This window comes from Syngnathoides biaculeatus, chromosome 7 (genome assembly GCF_019802595.1).
Source record: "Syngnathoides biaculeatus isolate LvHL_M chromosome 7, ASM1980259v1, whole genome shotgun sequence".
Lineage (NCBI taxonomy): Eukaryota > Metazoa > Chordata > Actinopteri > Syngnathiformes > Syngnathidae > Syngnathoides > Syngnathoides biaculeatus.
Genome location: NC_084646.1, coordinates 22,970,198 through 22,985,027, shown reverse-complemented (window position 1 = coordinate 22,985,027; position 14,830 = coordinate 22,970,198). Strand labels below are relative to the sequence as shown.

Here is a 14,830-nt window from a genome sequence, read left to right as displayed (position 1 = left end):
CATGACGAGCATTTGGGAATGACCATAACGAAGATGGACATATGGACTGGGAACTGACAATGGGAGTTGCATTCCTGAGGCCAGTTGTTTGATAACAGTCATGACAGATGTGTTCATTAACTCTGCTTATAATGTTTTATGTTAAAGTACTGTATGTTAAGATTCCTCCATTGGAAGTATAATCATCTGTTTTGTCACAAACAGAAAATATGCTCTAAACTGCTCATTCTGAACATGTAGAAATATGAGTACAGTATGAGCCAATGCTTCCCTCAAGATAAAATCCACACCAACATACCACAAAAAAAAAGATTATTACGTGCCATACCATACATATAACTTTCCTGTGTGGCAACCATGGAACAAACCATTGTACCCGTAACAGTACAATGAAGGTAGAAAGTAGAGGGTCAATTTCTGTTTCCCAGAGGACGACTCACAATACCTTCCCAAGACCAAAAAGACACAATAATTCCACTGACAAGCCAAGGTACTCCTAAATATATCTTGGTTGTCTTTGAAATAAGAGGTATCATTCAAATCAGTTCATACCCCTTGATTTTCTGTAGATAACAGCAATGCTGGATTAGACTCACAAGGTTGTACATTTACCTAGACCACACTGACAAAGCCTAAAAGTACAACACTATTTATTTATGTATGTATTTTAAAGAGTGAAATATGTGGAGATGATTGTGGACTTCAGGAGGAATCCTTCACCTTAGCTGTCCCTGACGCTGTCCAACTGTCTTGTGTGAACCGTTGAGACCTTCAAGTTCTTGCGAATTACAGTCTCAGAGGACCTGAAGTTGGGGATGAACATCAACTCCATCCTCAAAAAAGATCAGCAAAGGATTTACTTCTTGCAGCTTCTGAGGAAGCACACTCTGTTACAGAGCTGCTGAGACAGTTCTACACAGTAGTTATCCAATCAGTACTGTGTACCTCCATCACAGTCTGGTTTAGGGCCGCCACAAAGAAGGATAATGTATAACCTCAGACTGCAATGGAGAATCAAAATAGCTGAACAGATTGTTGGCACCACGCTCTCTCTCTCTCTCTCTCTCTCTCTCTCTCTCTCCTCTCTCTCTCTCTCTCTCTCTCTCTCTCTCTCTCTCTCTCTCTCTCTCTCTCTATAAATATATATATATATATATATATACATACTGTATATTTGTATATGTATATTTTTAAAATATTTTGTAGACCGCATGATTCATCACTCTAAACTGCTCCCTTTGCACAACTGACATTGTTAACGCATAGTTCCAATAAATCTTGTTGTTAAATCTTGTTCCTATGTTGTTGTTCCCTGTTCTTTGTTTTGAATGTCGTACCAGGGCAGCACTGACCGCCGGAGCAAAATTCCTTGTGTGTTTTTACACACTTGCTCATTAAAGTTGATTCTGATTCTGAAAGAGATAGAACCTACACTAACAAGGCTATTAGAATTCTGTCTGGGACCAAAAAGGCGCAGGTGTAGCACAAATTTGTAAAGATCAGCTATCAAGAGATAAAAAGCAGTATTCTGCTGCTGACAATCCATTCTAGCCCTTAACCCACCATGACTTTAAGGTGACTATTGGAGTCCAAACTACATTCAATACCATCCATCCATCCATCCATCCATCCATCCATCCATCCATCCATCCATCCATCCATCCATCCATCCATCCATCCATCCATCCATCCATCCATCCATCCATCCATCCATCCATCCATCCATCCATCCATCCATTTTCCTCTGCAGCGGCTCAAGCAGGGAAGACCATACTTCCCCCTCCCCAGCCACTTCATCCAATTCCTGAGATGTTCCAAGGCCAGCTGCGAGACATAGTCTCTCCAGTGTCCCTTGGGTCATCTCAGTGCTACCTCCTTACACACCTCACTAGGAGACATTTAGCCCGAGCTACTTCATCTTTTTCCTCTCAATGTGGAGGAGCAGTGGTTCAACTCTGAGCCCCTAACCCCTCACTCTATCTCAAATGAAGAGTCTGGACACCCTGGAGAGGAAACTCATTTCAGCTGCTTGTATTGATCTTATTCTTTTGATTGACCCACAGTTCGTGACTATCGGTGAGTGTAGGAACGTTAGGTATGGTCATGTATGTATCCCATACGACTTATTTTCCAGAGCTCAATGTTCCTTTTTGGACTTTGACATTGACTCTCAAGCCCTTTCAACTCAAAATGGTACAAAATAGTATCTTCAAAGGCACCACCACTGATTAAGGAACCAGATGGTTGATGACAATGACCTTTTTTTTAAATGAGTCTTGGGTTTCAGTAGAAGTAAATTTTCATCCCTCAAGGTACAATCTACACAAATGTACCACACTGGAGCCTATCCTAGTTTACAGAGGGCCATTTTATCACAGGGCTGATACAGTTTACAGTACCACACATGACACTGTAGACTCCTAGGTAACTGTGAATGCTTTCCATGCAGAAAAAAGGTACAGTTTTGTACACCCTGGTAACAAAGCTCTATCTTTGACACTACCATTGTATTTTTCTCTAAGAATGTTTTGAGGCTAGTGAGTGAAGAGAAGTGGGAAGTCTATTTTGTATTTGTATTGAGTACTGCTCAACATCCCTGAGATCCACCCCACCCATCTCCAGCTCACCATCCGATTCACCCCAACAGTCCCTGTGCAATTCTGACTTTATTCTGTGACATAGACCTGAGAAGAGCAATCGAGTGAAACACCAAATGGTGCAGGGGAGGCCCAAAGTCAAATGCCAGCCTCCAACAAGCAGCAGAAGCTGGAGGTAACACAATATAAAAGCTTCCTGAGTGGAACCACATGTCTTCAAAGTAAAATCGAGTTAGTTTTAAAGCCACTGCATAGGAAATATTGATAATGGATGACCGAGCTGATGCTATATTCTGGTTGTGTGTTCTACACTGAAAGGAAACATCTTAAAGACAGATGACAAAGTGGCATCTGGGTGACCTCACAGGCTGCCAAGTGAATTCACGCGATCTAGCAAAGAAGACACATAAAAGCACAACAACAAATATTGACTCATCCAGATCTATTTTTTTCAGATCCACACAGCTGGATTGCTGCTGCCCCAGCTTTCATCCTGACAATACTTCCCTTGCACCAAGCACTCACACTTACTCAACTTAATCCAGCTCTTAGTGCTACCACTATCATGTTGCACTATCATGTTGTAGAAATGATTAAATACAATACTAAAATGCAGTACAACAGCATGCATCTATCATGTACATCACCTGGAACAGTTCAGAATTAATATTTCTCCGATAACGTGACAAAACAAAGTATTTACAGTAGATAGAATAAGGAATGAAATTAATTTGCTGTAGCCGCCGAGGTGTAGCTACATGGCTGGATGATTTTTCTTTTCCTCGCACTGCCACGTGTGTGGCATGTGGCCCAAATGCCATTGTGCCAGACCTCCAGCTGCTTCCATAACTGCTGGCAAGCTGGCAATGGGAAATGGGGTGGTGAATCCCACCCGGTTCGCCGTTGCCTCACAACTCAGGGCACATGGAGCCAGACAGTAGAGACATTGTCGCCCAAATAACACAAAACACATTCAGGGAAGATGTTTTTTTTTCAAGTTGTGGGCATAGTTTGATGGCCAGTCGCACGCTATCCTGGTAGAACTGGGTCAAGTTAATGAATGAGGATGTGTCGATCCAAAGGCCACTGCATGGAAGAAGGGCGCTTGATGTTCATGGGGTAGGGTATCATGCTAGATCATGGGTGCCCACACTGCCCCAAGATCTACTTTTCAAGCAGTGGGCTTGTCACGAGCTACCATTGGGTGTGGTGGAGCTGCCGAGTGTATCATCAGCGAGAGGGAGGGTTTGGTGCGCATCGCCTTAATCGAAAACATAGAAAACAAGAAACAGACAGTAAATAGGAGGCCATCTTGCGAGAACACACTTTTATGTGCACATGTGCAGTGACACACGTTTCAAGAGGCATCTAAAAGAGATGAAGAAAATGTATCTTCTGTATCTTCAAACATATTTAATGTACTTAGAAACAAAATGAGGAGTTTGGTTGCAATTTAACATCCACATACAAGTGCTGTGTTGAAATCAGTGTGTCAATGGGAAATGTGAATAAATGAAGACAAAAGTCAGTTGGGAATAAATTAACCCCCTGGTACACAGTGGTATTTGGTCTTGTAATTCACTGAATTTGACATGTCTGTGACTTTAATAAAAGAGTTATATTTTTAGGAAAATAGAAGTTGATTTTTTTTTTCATGTCCTGTGAAGCTGAGCTTCAAATTCCTGCCTATGTGGAGTTTGCATGTTCTCCCCGTCCCTGTGTGGGTTTCTTGTATTTTACCTTACTCACATAGGTACAGTCAATGAGGTCATCAATGTATTAGTATTTTTTTTTAAATATGTATTACCATTATTGGTCAAATTTTCATACGTCTCTTAATCTGAGGTGGTTCTAACTGCAATCATAGTTATACACAAAGTTGTACTTACGAGTTTTACCTTTATCAAGCAAGATAACTTTATACTATTTCATTGCAACATATTTGCTTTTGGAGGTATACCTAATAAAGTGACTGGCATCATCACGTTTCAGCCACTCTTCCAATGCTTTGATGCTTTTATGCTTTGAACCCTGAGATGAGCTCCATAATCAATGTGTGTGGTTTGTGGACAAACACGTCAAAGGACTGTTTGTGTACATTAGCAGTTCTGAGTGTGAAAATGGACTCATCGTGTCTTTTAGATCTCCAGTCTTGACCCTACAAATGTCCCGCCCTGTCTTTCCAGACAAAAAGTCTTCCCTTTTTGGGTCTGTGTAAAACTTCTGGGTGGTCCATTGATGAGCACTTACACTTTGGCCTCCGGGCATACACGGCGCTTACAGCATTCGATGTTTGACCCTAAACAAATGTGTCGCAGACAGTTGCAGGGAACAACAAGATCTGTTTGTGTTGATAGCAGGACGGGACTCCAGTTTCCCATGGCAGAGATGGTGAGACGCCGCTTTTGGATTTGTTTTAGCAGAAACTCTACAGTTTATATGTTTAATTGCTTCGCAATGTGATGGCTTTGCTTGGGAATCCATCGCTTGACATTGTTTTGAGAGTGTGAACCAAACCAAACCAAACCAAACCAAACCAAACGTCTTCTCACAACAGTAAGGATATTTTTCTTGTTTTTTGTTTTCATTTTCAAGTACACATGAGAACAGCTGCATTCCAAATAATGAGGTCTGTGTGGTATGGGTCAGGAAGCACATGAAAGGTGGCAGGAAAACAGATATGCAGGTAAGTTAAGAGGATGTTCCAAGTATCTCAGCATCTGTTATCCAAACCTGTAATGATCACCATAAGTAGATCGGGCCAGGCAGCGGGGTATCTGTCAGCTGAACATCCTGTTCTTCCATTTGTCCCAAGTACACCTGCTTTACTAGACTTTCATACTCATAAAACCTTTTTGTGACTTTTTCAACTCTTACACAGCTGACATGGGCACATAAACACGTGCCCCCCCCTCCACACGCACACGCACACACACACGCACACGCACACACACACACACACACGCACACGCACACACACACACACACCACACACACACACACACACACACACACACACACACACAATGACTGCATGCAGTCTCATTGATGTCAGACAAAGTGAGGTAGACATCACCAAATACTTTGGGATGCTTTTAATTTCCGATTGCTTCAAGGGAATCAGCTGATGGGTTAGTTTAGCCTTGGCCGACATTTACGGTCTTCCATGTCTCCTCTACTTCGCAGTATTTGTGTACAAATGTTAATGTTCTTTGCTGGCAATGCATAAAGAAACAAAAATAAAATAAAATCAATCAAACAGTCAATCATAGAGAATAAAAAGAATACAACAAACTGTCATTAAATGTAAAGGCCATTTTTGAACTAGCAGTTTTTAAACATTCTTCACGGTCATCTAGTGTAAAAAAACAGTTGACTAAGAAAGTTAAAAAACAAGAACAAACAATAACAACACCCAATATTCTTTACTGTCACACAAGTGTTAAAAAAGATGGAAGAAGATAAAAGATTAACCTTTCATAGCCACTGTATCTCACCTTTGCAAACCAATTGTGTTGTTTAAGTAGATGCGGGTACATATATGTTACTATTTAGTGTATTTGGATGATGTCAGGTTAGGACTGACCTGTCCGTGGTTATGATATTTTACATTGTTAGACATGAGTTTTTTATCCACATTTGAAAGAGGCTTGATTAAATGTAAGATCATCTAATTCTGCTTTTTCCCCCTCTTTCCAAATTGTCCAAATTGCGCCTCTTGAAAATTTTGAATTGTCTCTAGAATCATCCATTGTGAATCCAAAGGCAAGAACCTTTATTTATTTATCTATTTACAATCCAACTTTTTGACATTGTAAGATATGAGAACGTGAAGCATGACGTGAGACGTGAGAACGTTCCCTGATTTTCTAGTGGGTGATGCATGGACTTCACTTCATGAAAAACACATTTAAGGCACAGGCGGGTGATGGGAATCCCTGGTGAACAGTGTGGTTCTGATTCATATGAAATGTAGCAATCTTTAAAGAAGGTGAAAGCAACCTCTCTATTGAGACTGCCTTTGTCAGCCATACTGTACATTGTATTCTGGGGATCCACCCAATTTAAAATAACCAGCTAATTTGTGTGCATAAATATGGATTCTCGACAAACAGAGGTTGTGTTTGAAAAGAGAGATTTTTGGTGTAAAGGTGATAACAAAACTAGGGAGCACTGAGTTTCACAACTTCGCCATTTAAAGTGTATCGATTTAATTTCCCAGAAGTTGAGTTCTGTGTCAGATGTGTGAGGTGATACTTTTATTGCTTGATCTATATTCACAATTCCAATGAACATACACATGGAATTATTTTCTCCTATAATTCTTTTATTTACTGGTATAATGTAAAAAGAAAGTTTCATTTGGCTTGTCCCTTTTGGGGTCACCACAGCATGTCATCTCAGATGAACGCACATATTTGTTTGGCACTATTCCTGACACAATGCTTCTCAGGGAGTGGAGGCCCCAGTGGATACGAACCCACAACCCCTGGTTTACCAAACCAGTGTTCTAACCACTGAGCTATGGGGCCTCCATCTACTGCTACAATGTGCAGGTGTATAAAATATGTGCTTATGTACAGGACATGGAGCCATGCATTTAAACATATTGTGTCAAAGGCACGTGTCAAACTCAAGGCCCGAGGGTCAAATCCGACGTTATATGTAATATGCACACAAAGTTGGTCAAGTAAATGAAGGATTCAAACCCAAATGCAGACAATTTTTTTTTGTAAATTGAGTGAAATTAGTTTTTCGAGGGGCGGCACGGTGGTGCAAATGGTCAAAGCGTTGGCCTTACAGGTCTGAGGACCGGGGTTCAAATCCCGGGCCCCTCCTGAGTGGGGTTTGCATGTTCCCCCGGGGCCTCTGTGGGTTTTCTCCGGGCACTCCGGTTTCCTCCCACATCCCAAAAACATGCAACATTAATTGGACACTCTAAATTCCTCCTAGATGTGATTGTGAGTGTGACCGTTATCTGTCTCCATATGCCCTGCGATTGGCTGGCAACCAGTTGAGGGTGTACCCAACCTCCTGTACTCTCTGGACCCTCTTGAGGGTAAAGTAAGTGATTCAGAAAATGGATGAATGGATGGAGTTTTTAGATTTCTGGTTCTGGGTTAAATGTAACAGATTTTCATTAGGGTATTTTAAGTTGATATGAATGTAATAATGTAATTAAGAGGCTAATTTGTGAAAAAATTAACTTCCATTGAAATAGTCTTTCAAAGCAGTCTTTGATGTAATTTTATCCCGTAACCAGACAACTGTAGGAAAATAATTGAAAATAATGCCCATTTTCCCCAAAATTATAAAATTACACTGAAATGATAAGTATTAGGAGGCACAGTGGATGACGGAAAAACCGGAGAAACACAGTTCTCAGAGCCAGGATTCAAATCCAGGTGAATCTGTGTGAAGTTTACATGTACACCCGGTGCCTGCGTGGCTTTTCTCCGGGTTCTTCAGCTTTCTCTGACATTCCAAAAACATGCATAGTAGGTTTGATTGAAGACTCTAAATTACCCGTATGTGTGAATGTGAGTGCAAATTGTTGTTTGTTCATATATGTCCCCAAGATTGGCTGGTGACCAGTTCAGGGTGTGCCTCACCTCTCGCCTGAAGATAGCTGGCTCCAGCACGCCAGTACAGAAATTGAATGAATGGTAAGTCTTTGGCTTTGTGAGTAAAAACTAATATCAGGTGAGTGTACTAAAACTACTGTCTCCAACTCTTAATCCTATGGGTTGTTTTCACTTATGTTACATTTTTTGCTGAACCACTGCGCGCCACCATTTAACCTCTCAACCTAACGTGTACCCAGTGTGGATGTCTACGGAATATTCTCAATTACTGTTTGTGTTTTTGTGTTTCACGGGCGTCTCTGGAGTCAAGTACACAAGAGAGGACTTGCTAACCATCAGAGAGCCTTCTTCTGACTTTTTTTCGACAACTCACGCCAATTTGCTGAAGCTTTTTCCAGAGTTACTAGTCGGCGCGCTAGCAAGCCTCGCGATCTGGTACACAAGTCCGGCTGCGTAAGCGGGGACATCGTCAAACGCTTTCCGACGGAAGACTTTGGAGGTTCTGCGGCTCTGTGCTTCACAGAGACTTGGCTTGTGGACGATTAAGATCGTTTTTTTGTTAGTCACTTGAAAGATTCGAGAATTTTGTGAAATACTGGATTTGTTCATTCTTTAGTCTTTCTGCCACTGTCATCGAATTTTAAACAAATAATAAACATTTCGCTTTGCTTGTGGTGAACTAATATACAGGTTTTTACTTTTTGAAAAAAAAATTAAATAAATGGAGTTTGCCTCGATATTAAAAAATAATATTCCACCGCCTTTTGTTTTCCGTGCTATCATAGAGGTAAGTGCTCTTCTGTTGTGATTTCTGTCACATAAGCATAAAAGATCAAGTTTGTTACACAGTCCTGAGTCCCATGATGTGTGTATGTCAGGTAGCCTAATAGTCAGTCTGGACTTGATATGTGGTCGGTCACTTCTTCAATAAATGCGGTTAGAAACAAAATGTCGTCGTCCACCTTGCCTACGTATTAGTAACGGGACCTCAGGGATCGAAAATGGCCACCGTGTGAGGCAGCCCAATGGATGACGTCACGTGAAAACAACCCATTGCTTCAGAGGGAAACAAGTCACATTGATTTTTTAGTTTTCTTTGTAGGTGCTGTCCTCAAGATCCTGTCGACCTGGTTTTGACCAACATAGGTAGAGGCTTCCTTGTAGAATTTGCTAGCCTCATCACCAACACCAATTGCACCAATTTCAGTGATGGGAATTTTGGCTCTTTTTTGATACCCATTTGTTTAGTTTTGACTTCTGATAATCAAAACTGCAGATTGATGACGTCCAAATGTACAAAGTAAAAGTAGGCAAAGGTTTTCAATGTAAGTACCGTGTATGCACATTGCAGAGTACACTGAAAGGCCATCACTTTACTGTTATACAGAATACCTGTTTAAGCTTCGCTGGTGTCAAACAGATGTGATGTGCATGTGGCAAAATCTCTCTTTCCTCTCTCTTGCTTGAGTCAACTTTACATATGGAGCAAGTGATGACCTCACCCCTTACGAATCCCAGCACCCCCAAGGTCTGGACAGGAAATAGGGGAGAGCACTACCCCCACCCAGCTCAGTTGCACCCAGCTCCCCACAAAAAAAAAGACACCCAAGTGTCAAGAACCAAATAAATAAAAGAGGATTTAAGAATACCGGCACACCCGTCAATGCAAAATACATAACATGCTTATCATGAAAGACATTTCGTTATTGTTACATTTTCACACTGTCAATTCCAGCCGTTGTTAGGATTCCTCTTTCAGAGAATGTTTTATGTGCCTTTGTGAAATGAAAAAAAAAAAAAAAATAAAAGAGCACATCTGAAATCTATTAGGCCCTCAAACTGTTAGCAAGCACTCGGTGAATTCTTTCCGCTTTCTTGGCATCTGACTACATCTTTCTTTGCCTTATTTCTTATTTGACCGCCTTTGACCTATTTCTTGCTTCAGTCAAAACCTGAAACTTTTCCACTATGGGCCACGAAAGGCAACATCGCTCAGTCTTTGGTCATGTTAGACACATGAGACTCTGTTACACTTACCTCTGTTACGTTTTAACAGTCTAAGACACTGTGGTCAGATTTGCAATGTCATTGAGGAAGCCCATCATTTATGTCCGCCTCTCTTGTTCTCTCATAGCAGGCAGAGGACTTGTGTGAGGGAACCACTCCTCCCCCATCCTCCTCACCCTTTGCTGTCAAACCTCGCATAAACGTACCAATCTGTTTGTGCGCTATTTTATGAGATCACATATTCTCATCCCACCCGCCCATGAACACTACTATTCTTTGTCTGTGCTCTTGTTATACTTTGAAGTTCTGCATTCCTGTCTCATTGGATCACTAAGACAGCACAGCTGCACAAGGCCCGTTCTTGACAGAGCCAAACATTGGTGAGCTTTGGAGGTGAGGCAAAAAATGTCTGCGCTGGAGGCAAATGATGGAAAGACAGAGGGAGAAGTGGGATACAGGAGAACGGAAAAATCAGAACAGTAGACATGGGAGGAGAGCGCATAAAAAAACAGTCAAACTAATTATAAATGACAAAGGCGTAATGTGAGGGTAATTCATGTTCCTCGTGTGCAATACGTTTTCAACAAGCCTTGTTAATAAAACTGTAAAAGTTACTTTTGAAAACAAATGACGATGCGTATGGGGACACGGAGGTCTTAAACAATAAACAGAACAAATTTGAGCATTTCACTTGAACAAAGTATGTCCTTGTTCAGTGCGTTTATCTTCACTAGGGTCGCAAGAATGCTGGAGCCCATCCCAGCTAACTTTGGGTGAAGGACAAGCTATATCCTGAACTGGTCATCAGTCAGTCACAGGGCACATGCTGACACCATCACTGAGCGGGAATTGATCCCACGGTGCCTGCACCCAAGTCTGGCGTGTGCCCCACGACACCATGGGTGACGTTGGTCAATGTCAGCAAAGGCATAATTGTCAAATGTATCTGAAATTTTATCGAGATTATTTGTGGTGTGGGCTGTGTTAAGGTTGTTGTTGTTTCTTTTTTTTTTCACAACACTGACCAGAATCAGAATCTCCACTTTATCAGCCAAGTGTGTAAAAACACACAAGGAATTTTTCTCCAGCAGTTTTTGCTGCCCTGGTACGACATTCAGAACAAAGAACAACAAAGTAACAAGAACAAAGAACGGGACTTTTCTGTTTATCGGAATTATTCCTTATAAGAGTCACAGATGCGCAAGATGTAAAGTCTTCTTCATTTAGAACAGGTAAGAGATAAGAGGGTGTCAATGTCCCACATTGTGTTACGCTTGTACAGAGTGCCTTTACCCGTTCGCGGTTCCCGGTATAAATGGTAACCTGTCCAATAACTAGGATGTCTGATTTTTTTATGTGTGGTCAAGACTGACTGAGTGATTGTGATATGAAAGTGAACTAATACGGATGCGACCTGAAGATCACGCTGAGTCCCGACACAAATGGATGAGCACCCGATTGTTTTGAGGTTCTTATAATGTGTCTCTGAACTCATTCATCCACAATAAAAATGACAGGGAGAAGAATTTACCACCACAATGTTGTAGGAAGGCGGCACGGTGGTTCAGCTGAAAAGCGTTGGCCTCACAGTTCTGAGGTCCCGGGTTCCATCCTGGACCCGCCTGCGTGGAGTTTGCATGTTCTCCATGTGCCTCCTAATTGTGAGGACTGGGGTTAAAATCCCAGATTCGCCTGTGCGAAGTTTGCATTTTCTCCCCGTGCCTGCGTGTCCTTTCTCCGGGCACTCTGGTTTTCTCCCACATCCCAAAAACATGCAACATCAATTGGACACTGTAAATTGCCCTTAGGTGTGATTGTGAGTGTGGCTGTTCGTCTCGATGTTCCCCGGGATTGGCTGGCAACCAGTTTGGGGTGTTCCCTGCCTCCTGCCCGTTGACAGCTGGGATCGGCTCCAGCACTCCCGCGACCCTCGCGAGGATGAGTGGCTAAGAAAATGGATGGATGGATGGATGAATGTTGCAGGAACCAGTTGAGCTAAAACCGTTGTCTAACCTCATCAATTGCACTCAATTGACTTCATAAATTGTCAAGAATTTGCATGTTTCATATGTATGACTGGTTAACACATCTGACCTACAGTTATGTGGACCCAGTTTCAAATCCAACCTTGCCTGTGTAGACTTAACCCCGTGATTGCATTGGTTTTCTCCAGGTACATCGGTTTCTTCCCCCATTCCACAAACATGCGTGATAGGTTAATTTAAGTCTCTAAATTGCCCATAGATGTAATTGTGAGCACAAATGGTTGTTTGTTTCCATATGCCCTAAGATTGGTTGGTGAATATTTCAGGGTGTACCCTGCTTCTCGCCCTTACTTAGCTGTGGTAGGCATCAGAATGGAAAATAAATGGATGGATCTGCCTTATTGGGCTCCATGGTGAGTTAGTGTTTAACCTTACAGTTCTGCAGTTCTGGTTTTGAATCAAGGCTCGGGCTTGCCTGTGTTCTCTCTGTGCTTGCATGTGTGTTCTCGGATATTCCCACTTCCCCCACATTTTGAAAATATCCATGCTAGGTTAAATGACGATAATTGAATATTTTATCTACAGATGCTGGTGTGAGTGATGTGAACTTTACTATACTGTACGTGTGATTGATTGTTGACCAGCTGTATCCTACCTCTTGACCGAGGGCAGCAGGAATAGGCTGCAGTTGTTTATTGAGGACAAGCTCTATAGAGACTAGATGGTTGGTTTCACTTTCTGACATGGTGTGTGAGTGGTTAGCAAGTCTGCCTCACAGTCTAGAGTTTGGGGCTTTGAATCTTCACTCAGTTGGGATTGGTTCCAGCTCATCCCTGACCCTTATGGGGACAACCACAGTAGAAAATGATGGATTGTCATGGTCCTGCCGGTCCAACCCTGGCTGTGTGGGTTGCTGCGCTGATTGGGAGTCGCACACCTGCGCCTCATGCTGGCTGATTGGCCCCGGTGTATATAGGACCATGGGGACGACTGGTCCGGCGCCAGATCGTTGCAACTCATGCCCCGTTCCTGCACTCCCGTATCTCTGATCGACAACTTGTGTGTACCGACCTCCGCCTGTTCTCCGACCAACCCCGTAAGCCTGACTCCCTTGACACTCCTGCCTTCCCTGATTGATCTCCTGTCCTGCCTGCCCACGGACCTGCTCTCCACGTCCGATGTCCTGACTACTGCTGCTGCACCTGACTGCCTGCCCGATCCCCGACCTAGGAACAATAAACGTTTTTCCCGAATTACCTCTGTGTCTCCTGACTCCTGCATTTGGGTCCTACCTCTGTATCGATGGGTCATGACAGAACGATCTGGCCAAAACAGGATGAAGCAGAAGCGTGGAGTGGCCGCGGACCGGTCACCACCGGTACTCCTGCACACGAACGAGAAGTGGCTGCGGAGACGTCACCACCTCCTGGACAACAACGTGAAGCGGCAGCAGATCGGTCTCCACAGCCACTTAAGCTCTGCTCGGCAGCGGATCAGTGGCCACCGAAGCGTGAGCCTGCAGTGAAACAGCCAAAACTGTGACGTGGGCGTGGCAAGGTGGCGGATCAGTTCCCACTGCAAGGTGCACTTGTCTCGGTAGCGGATCAGTGGCCACCACAGCGTGAGCCTGCAGTGGAACAGCCAAGACTGCGGCATCGGCGTAGCAAGGTGGCGGATCCGTTCCCACTGCAACGTGCGCTTGGCTCAGTAGTGGATCAGTGGTGACCGCAATGTGTGATTGCAGTGGAGCTGTTGCCACCGGGACATGGAAATGGCGTGGCGGTGGGTCCGTTGCCACAGCGACGTGAGCCTTGCTTAGTAGCGCGTCCGTCGCCACTGCGGCGTGAACGAGAGTAAGCAACGAGTCCGTTGAAACCGCGACGTCGGTGTAGCTCGGCTGATCCTCCAATCCCTGCTGAACCTGGGCTGTGAGGACCGCCAGTTCGCCACTCTGCCACTCTATCTCCGCCCGCATTTCGCGGTAGAACACCTCGTGATTTATCGGCCCCTCCTCCCTCTGGGCTGGAAGCTTCGCCACCAGCAGCAGCTTTGTCGGTTTAACCATTGCCGGTGAGGAGTGGGTGGACGAGGACGCTGTCTTTGTTGCTGCGCAGCGGGAGGCACAACGGAGCGCCCGGCCTGGGCGTCGCCTCTGGCCACCACGCGGAGTTCCCAGGTAGTTGGCCAAGCAGGTTCCCACAAACGGATTGGGGAACTTGGACCTACCGGGTGAAGAAACTCGGGTGCTAGAGACGTGGGGAGGTGAAACAAACTGACTGGGATTAATGATTGGGCGAAGAGATTCATAATCAAAATAATCTGAGTCGTAGTCAGGCAGCCGGTCATACAAATCATGGTCCTCCTTGTAGTTCGAAAAATCAGAGTCCAAAAGAATATGAGGTGCTGGACGGGTCGTGCTCGGGACGTATTCATAACTTGCAGGGTGACACGGAAGGAGAGGACATCATGGAGCCTACCCGAATCGGGCAGGCTTGGTCCTCCGTCAGTCGGTCTACCTTGCGTCCGGGTGTTTCCTGCTGGGTCCTGTTTTGGCCAGATTGTTCTGTCACGACCCATCGATACGGAGGTAGGACCCAAATGCAGGAGTCGGGAGACACAGAGGTAATTCGGGAAAAACGTTTATTGTTACAAGCTC

General features: G+C 43.8%; 1 long non-coding RNA gene across 1 annotated transcript; it reads left to right on the top strand.

Annotated features, from left to right (window-relative positions):
* Nucleotides 1-4,705: 4,705 nt before the first annotated feature.
* LOC133503933 (uncharacterized) lies at nt 4,706-8,932 on the top strand. The gene is made up of 3 exons (XR_009795867.1): nt 4,706-4,988; nt 5,193-5,283; nt 8,177-8,932. It is a non-coding gene; the product is annotated as an uncharacterized LOC133503933 (long non-coding RNA).
* Nucleotides 8,933-14,830: the final 5,898 nt, after the last annotated feature.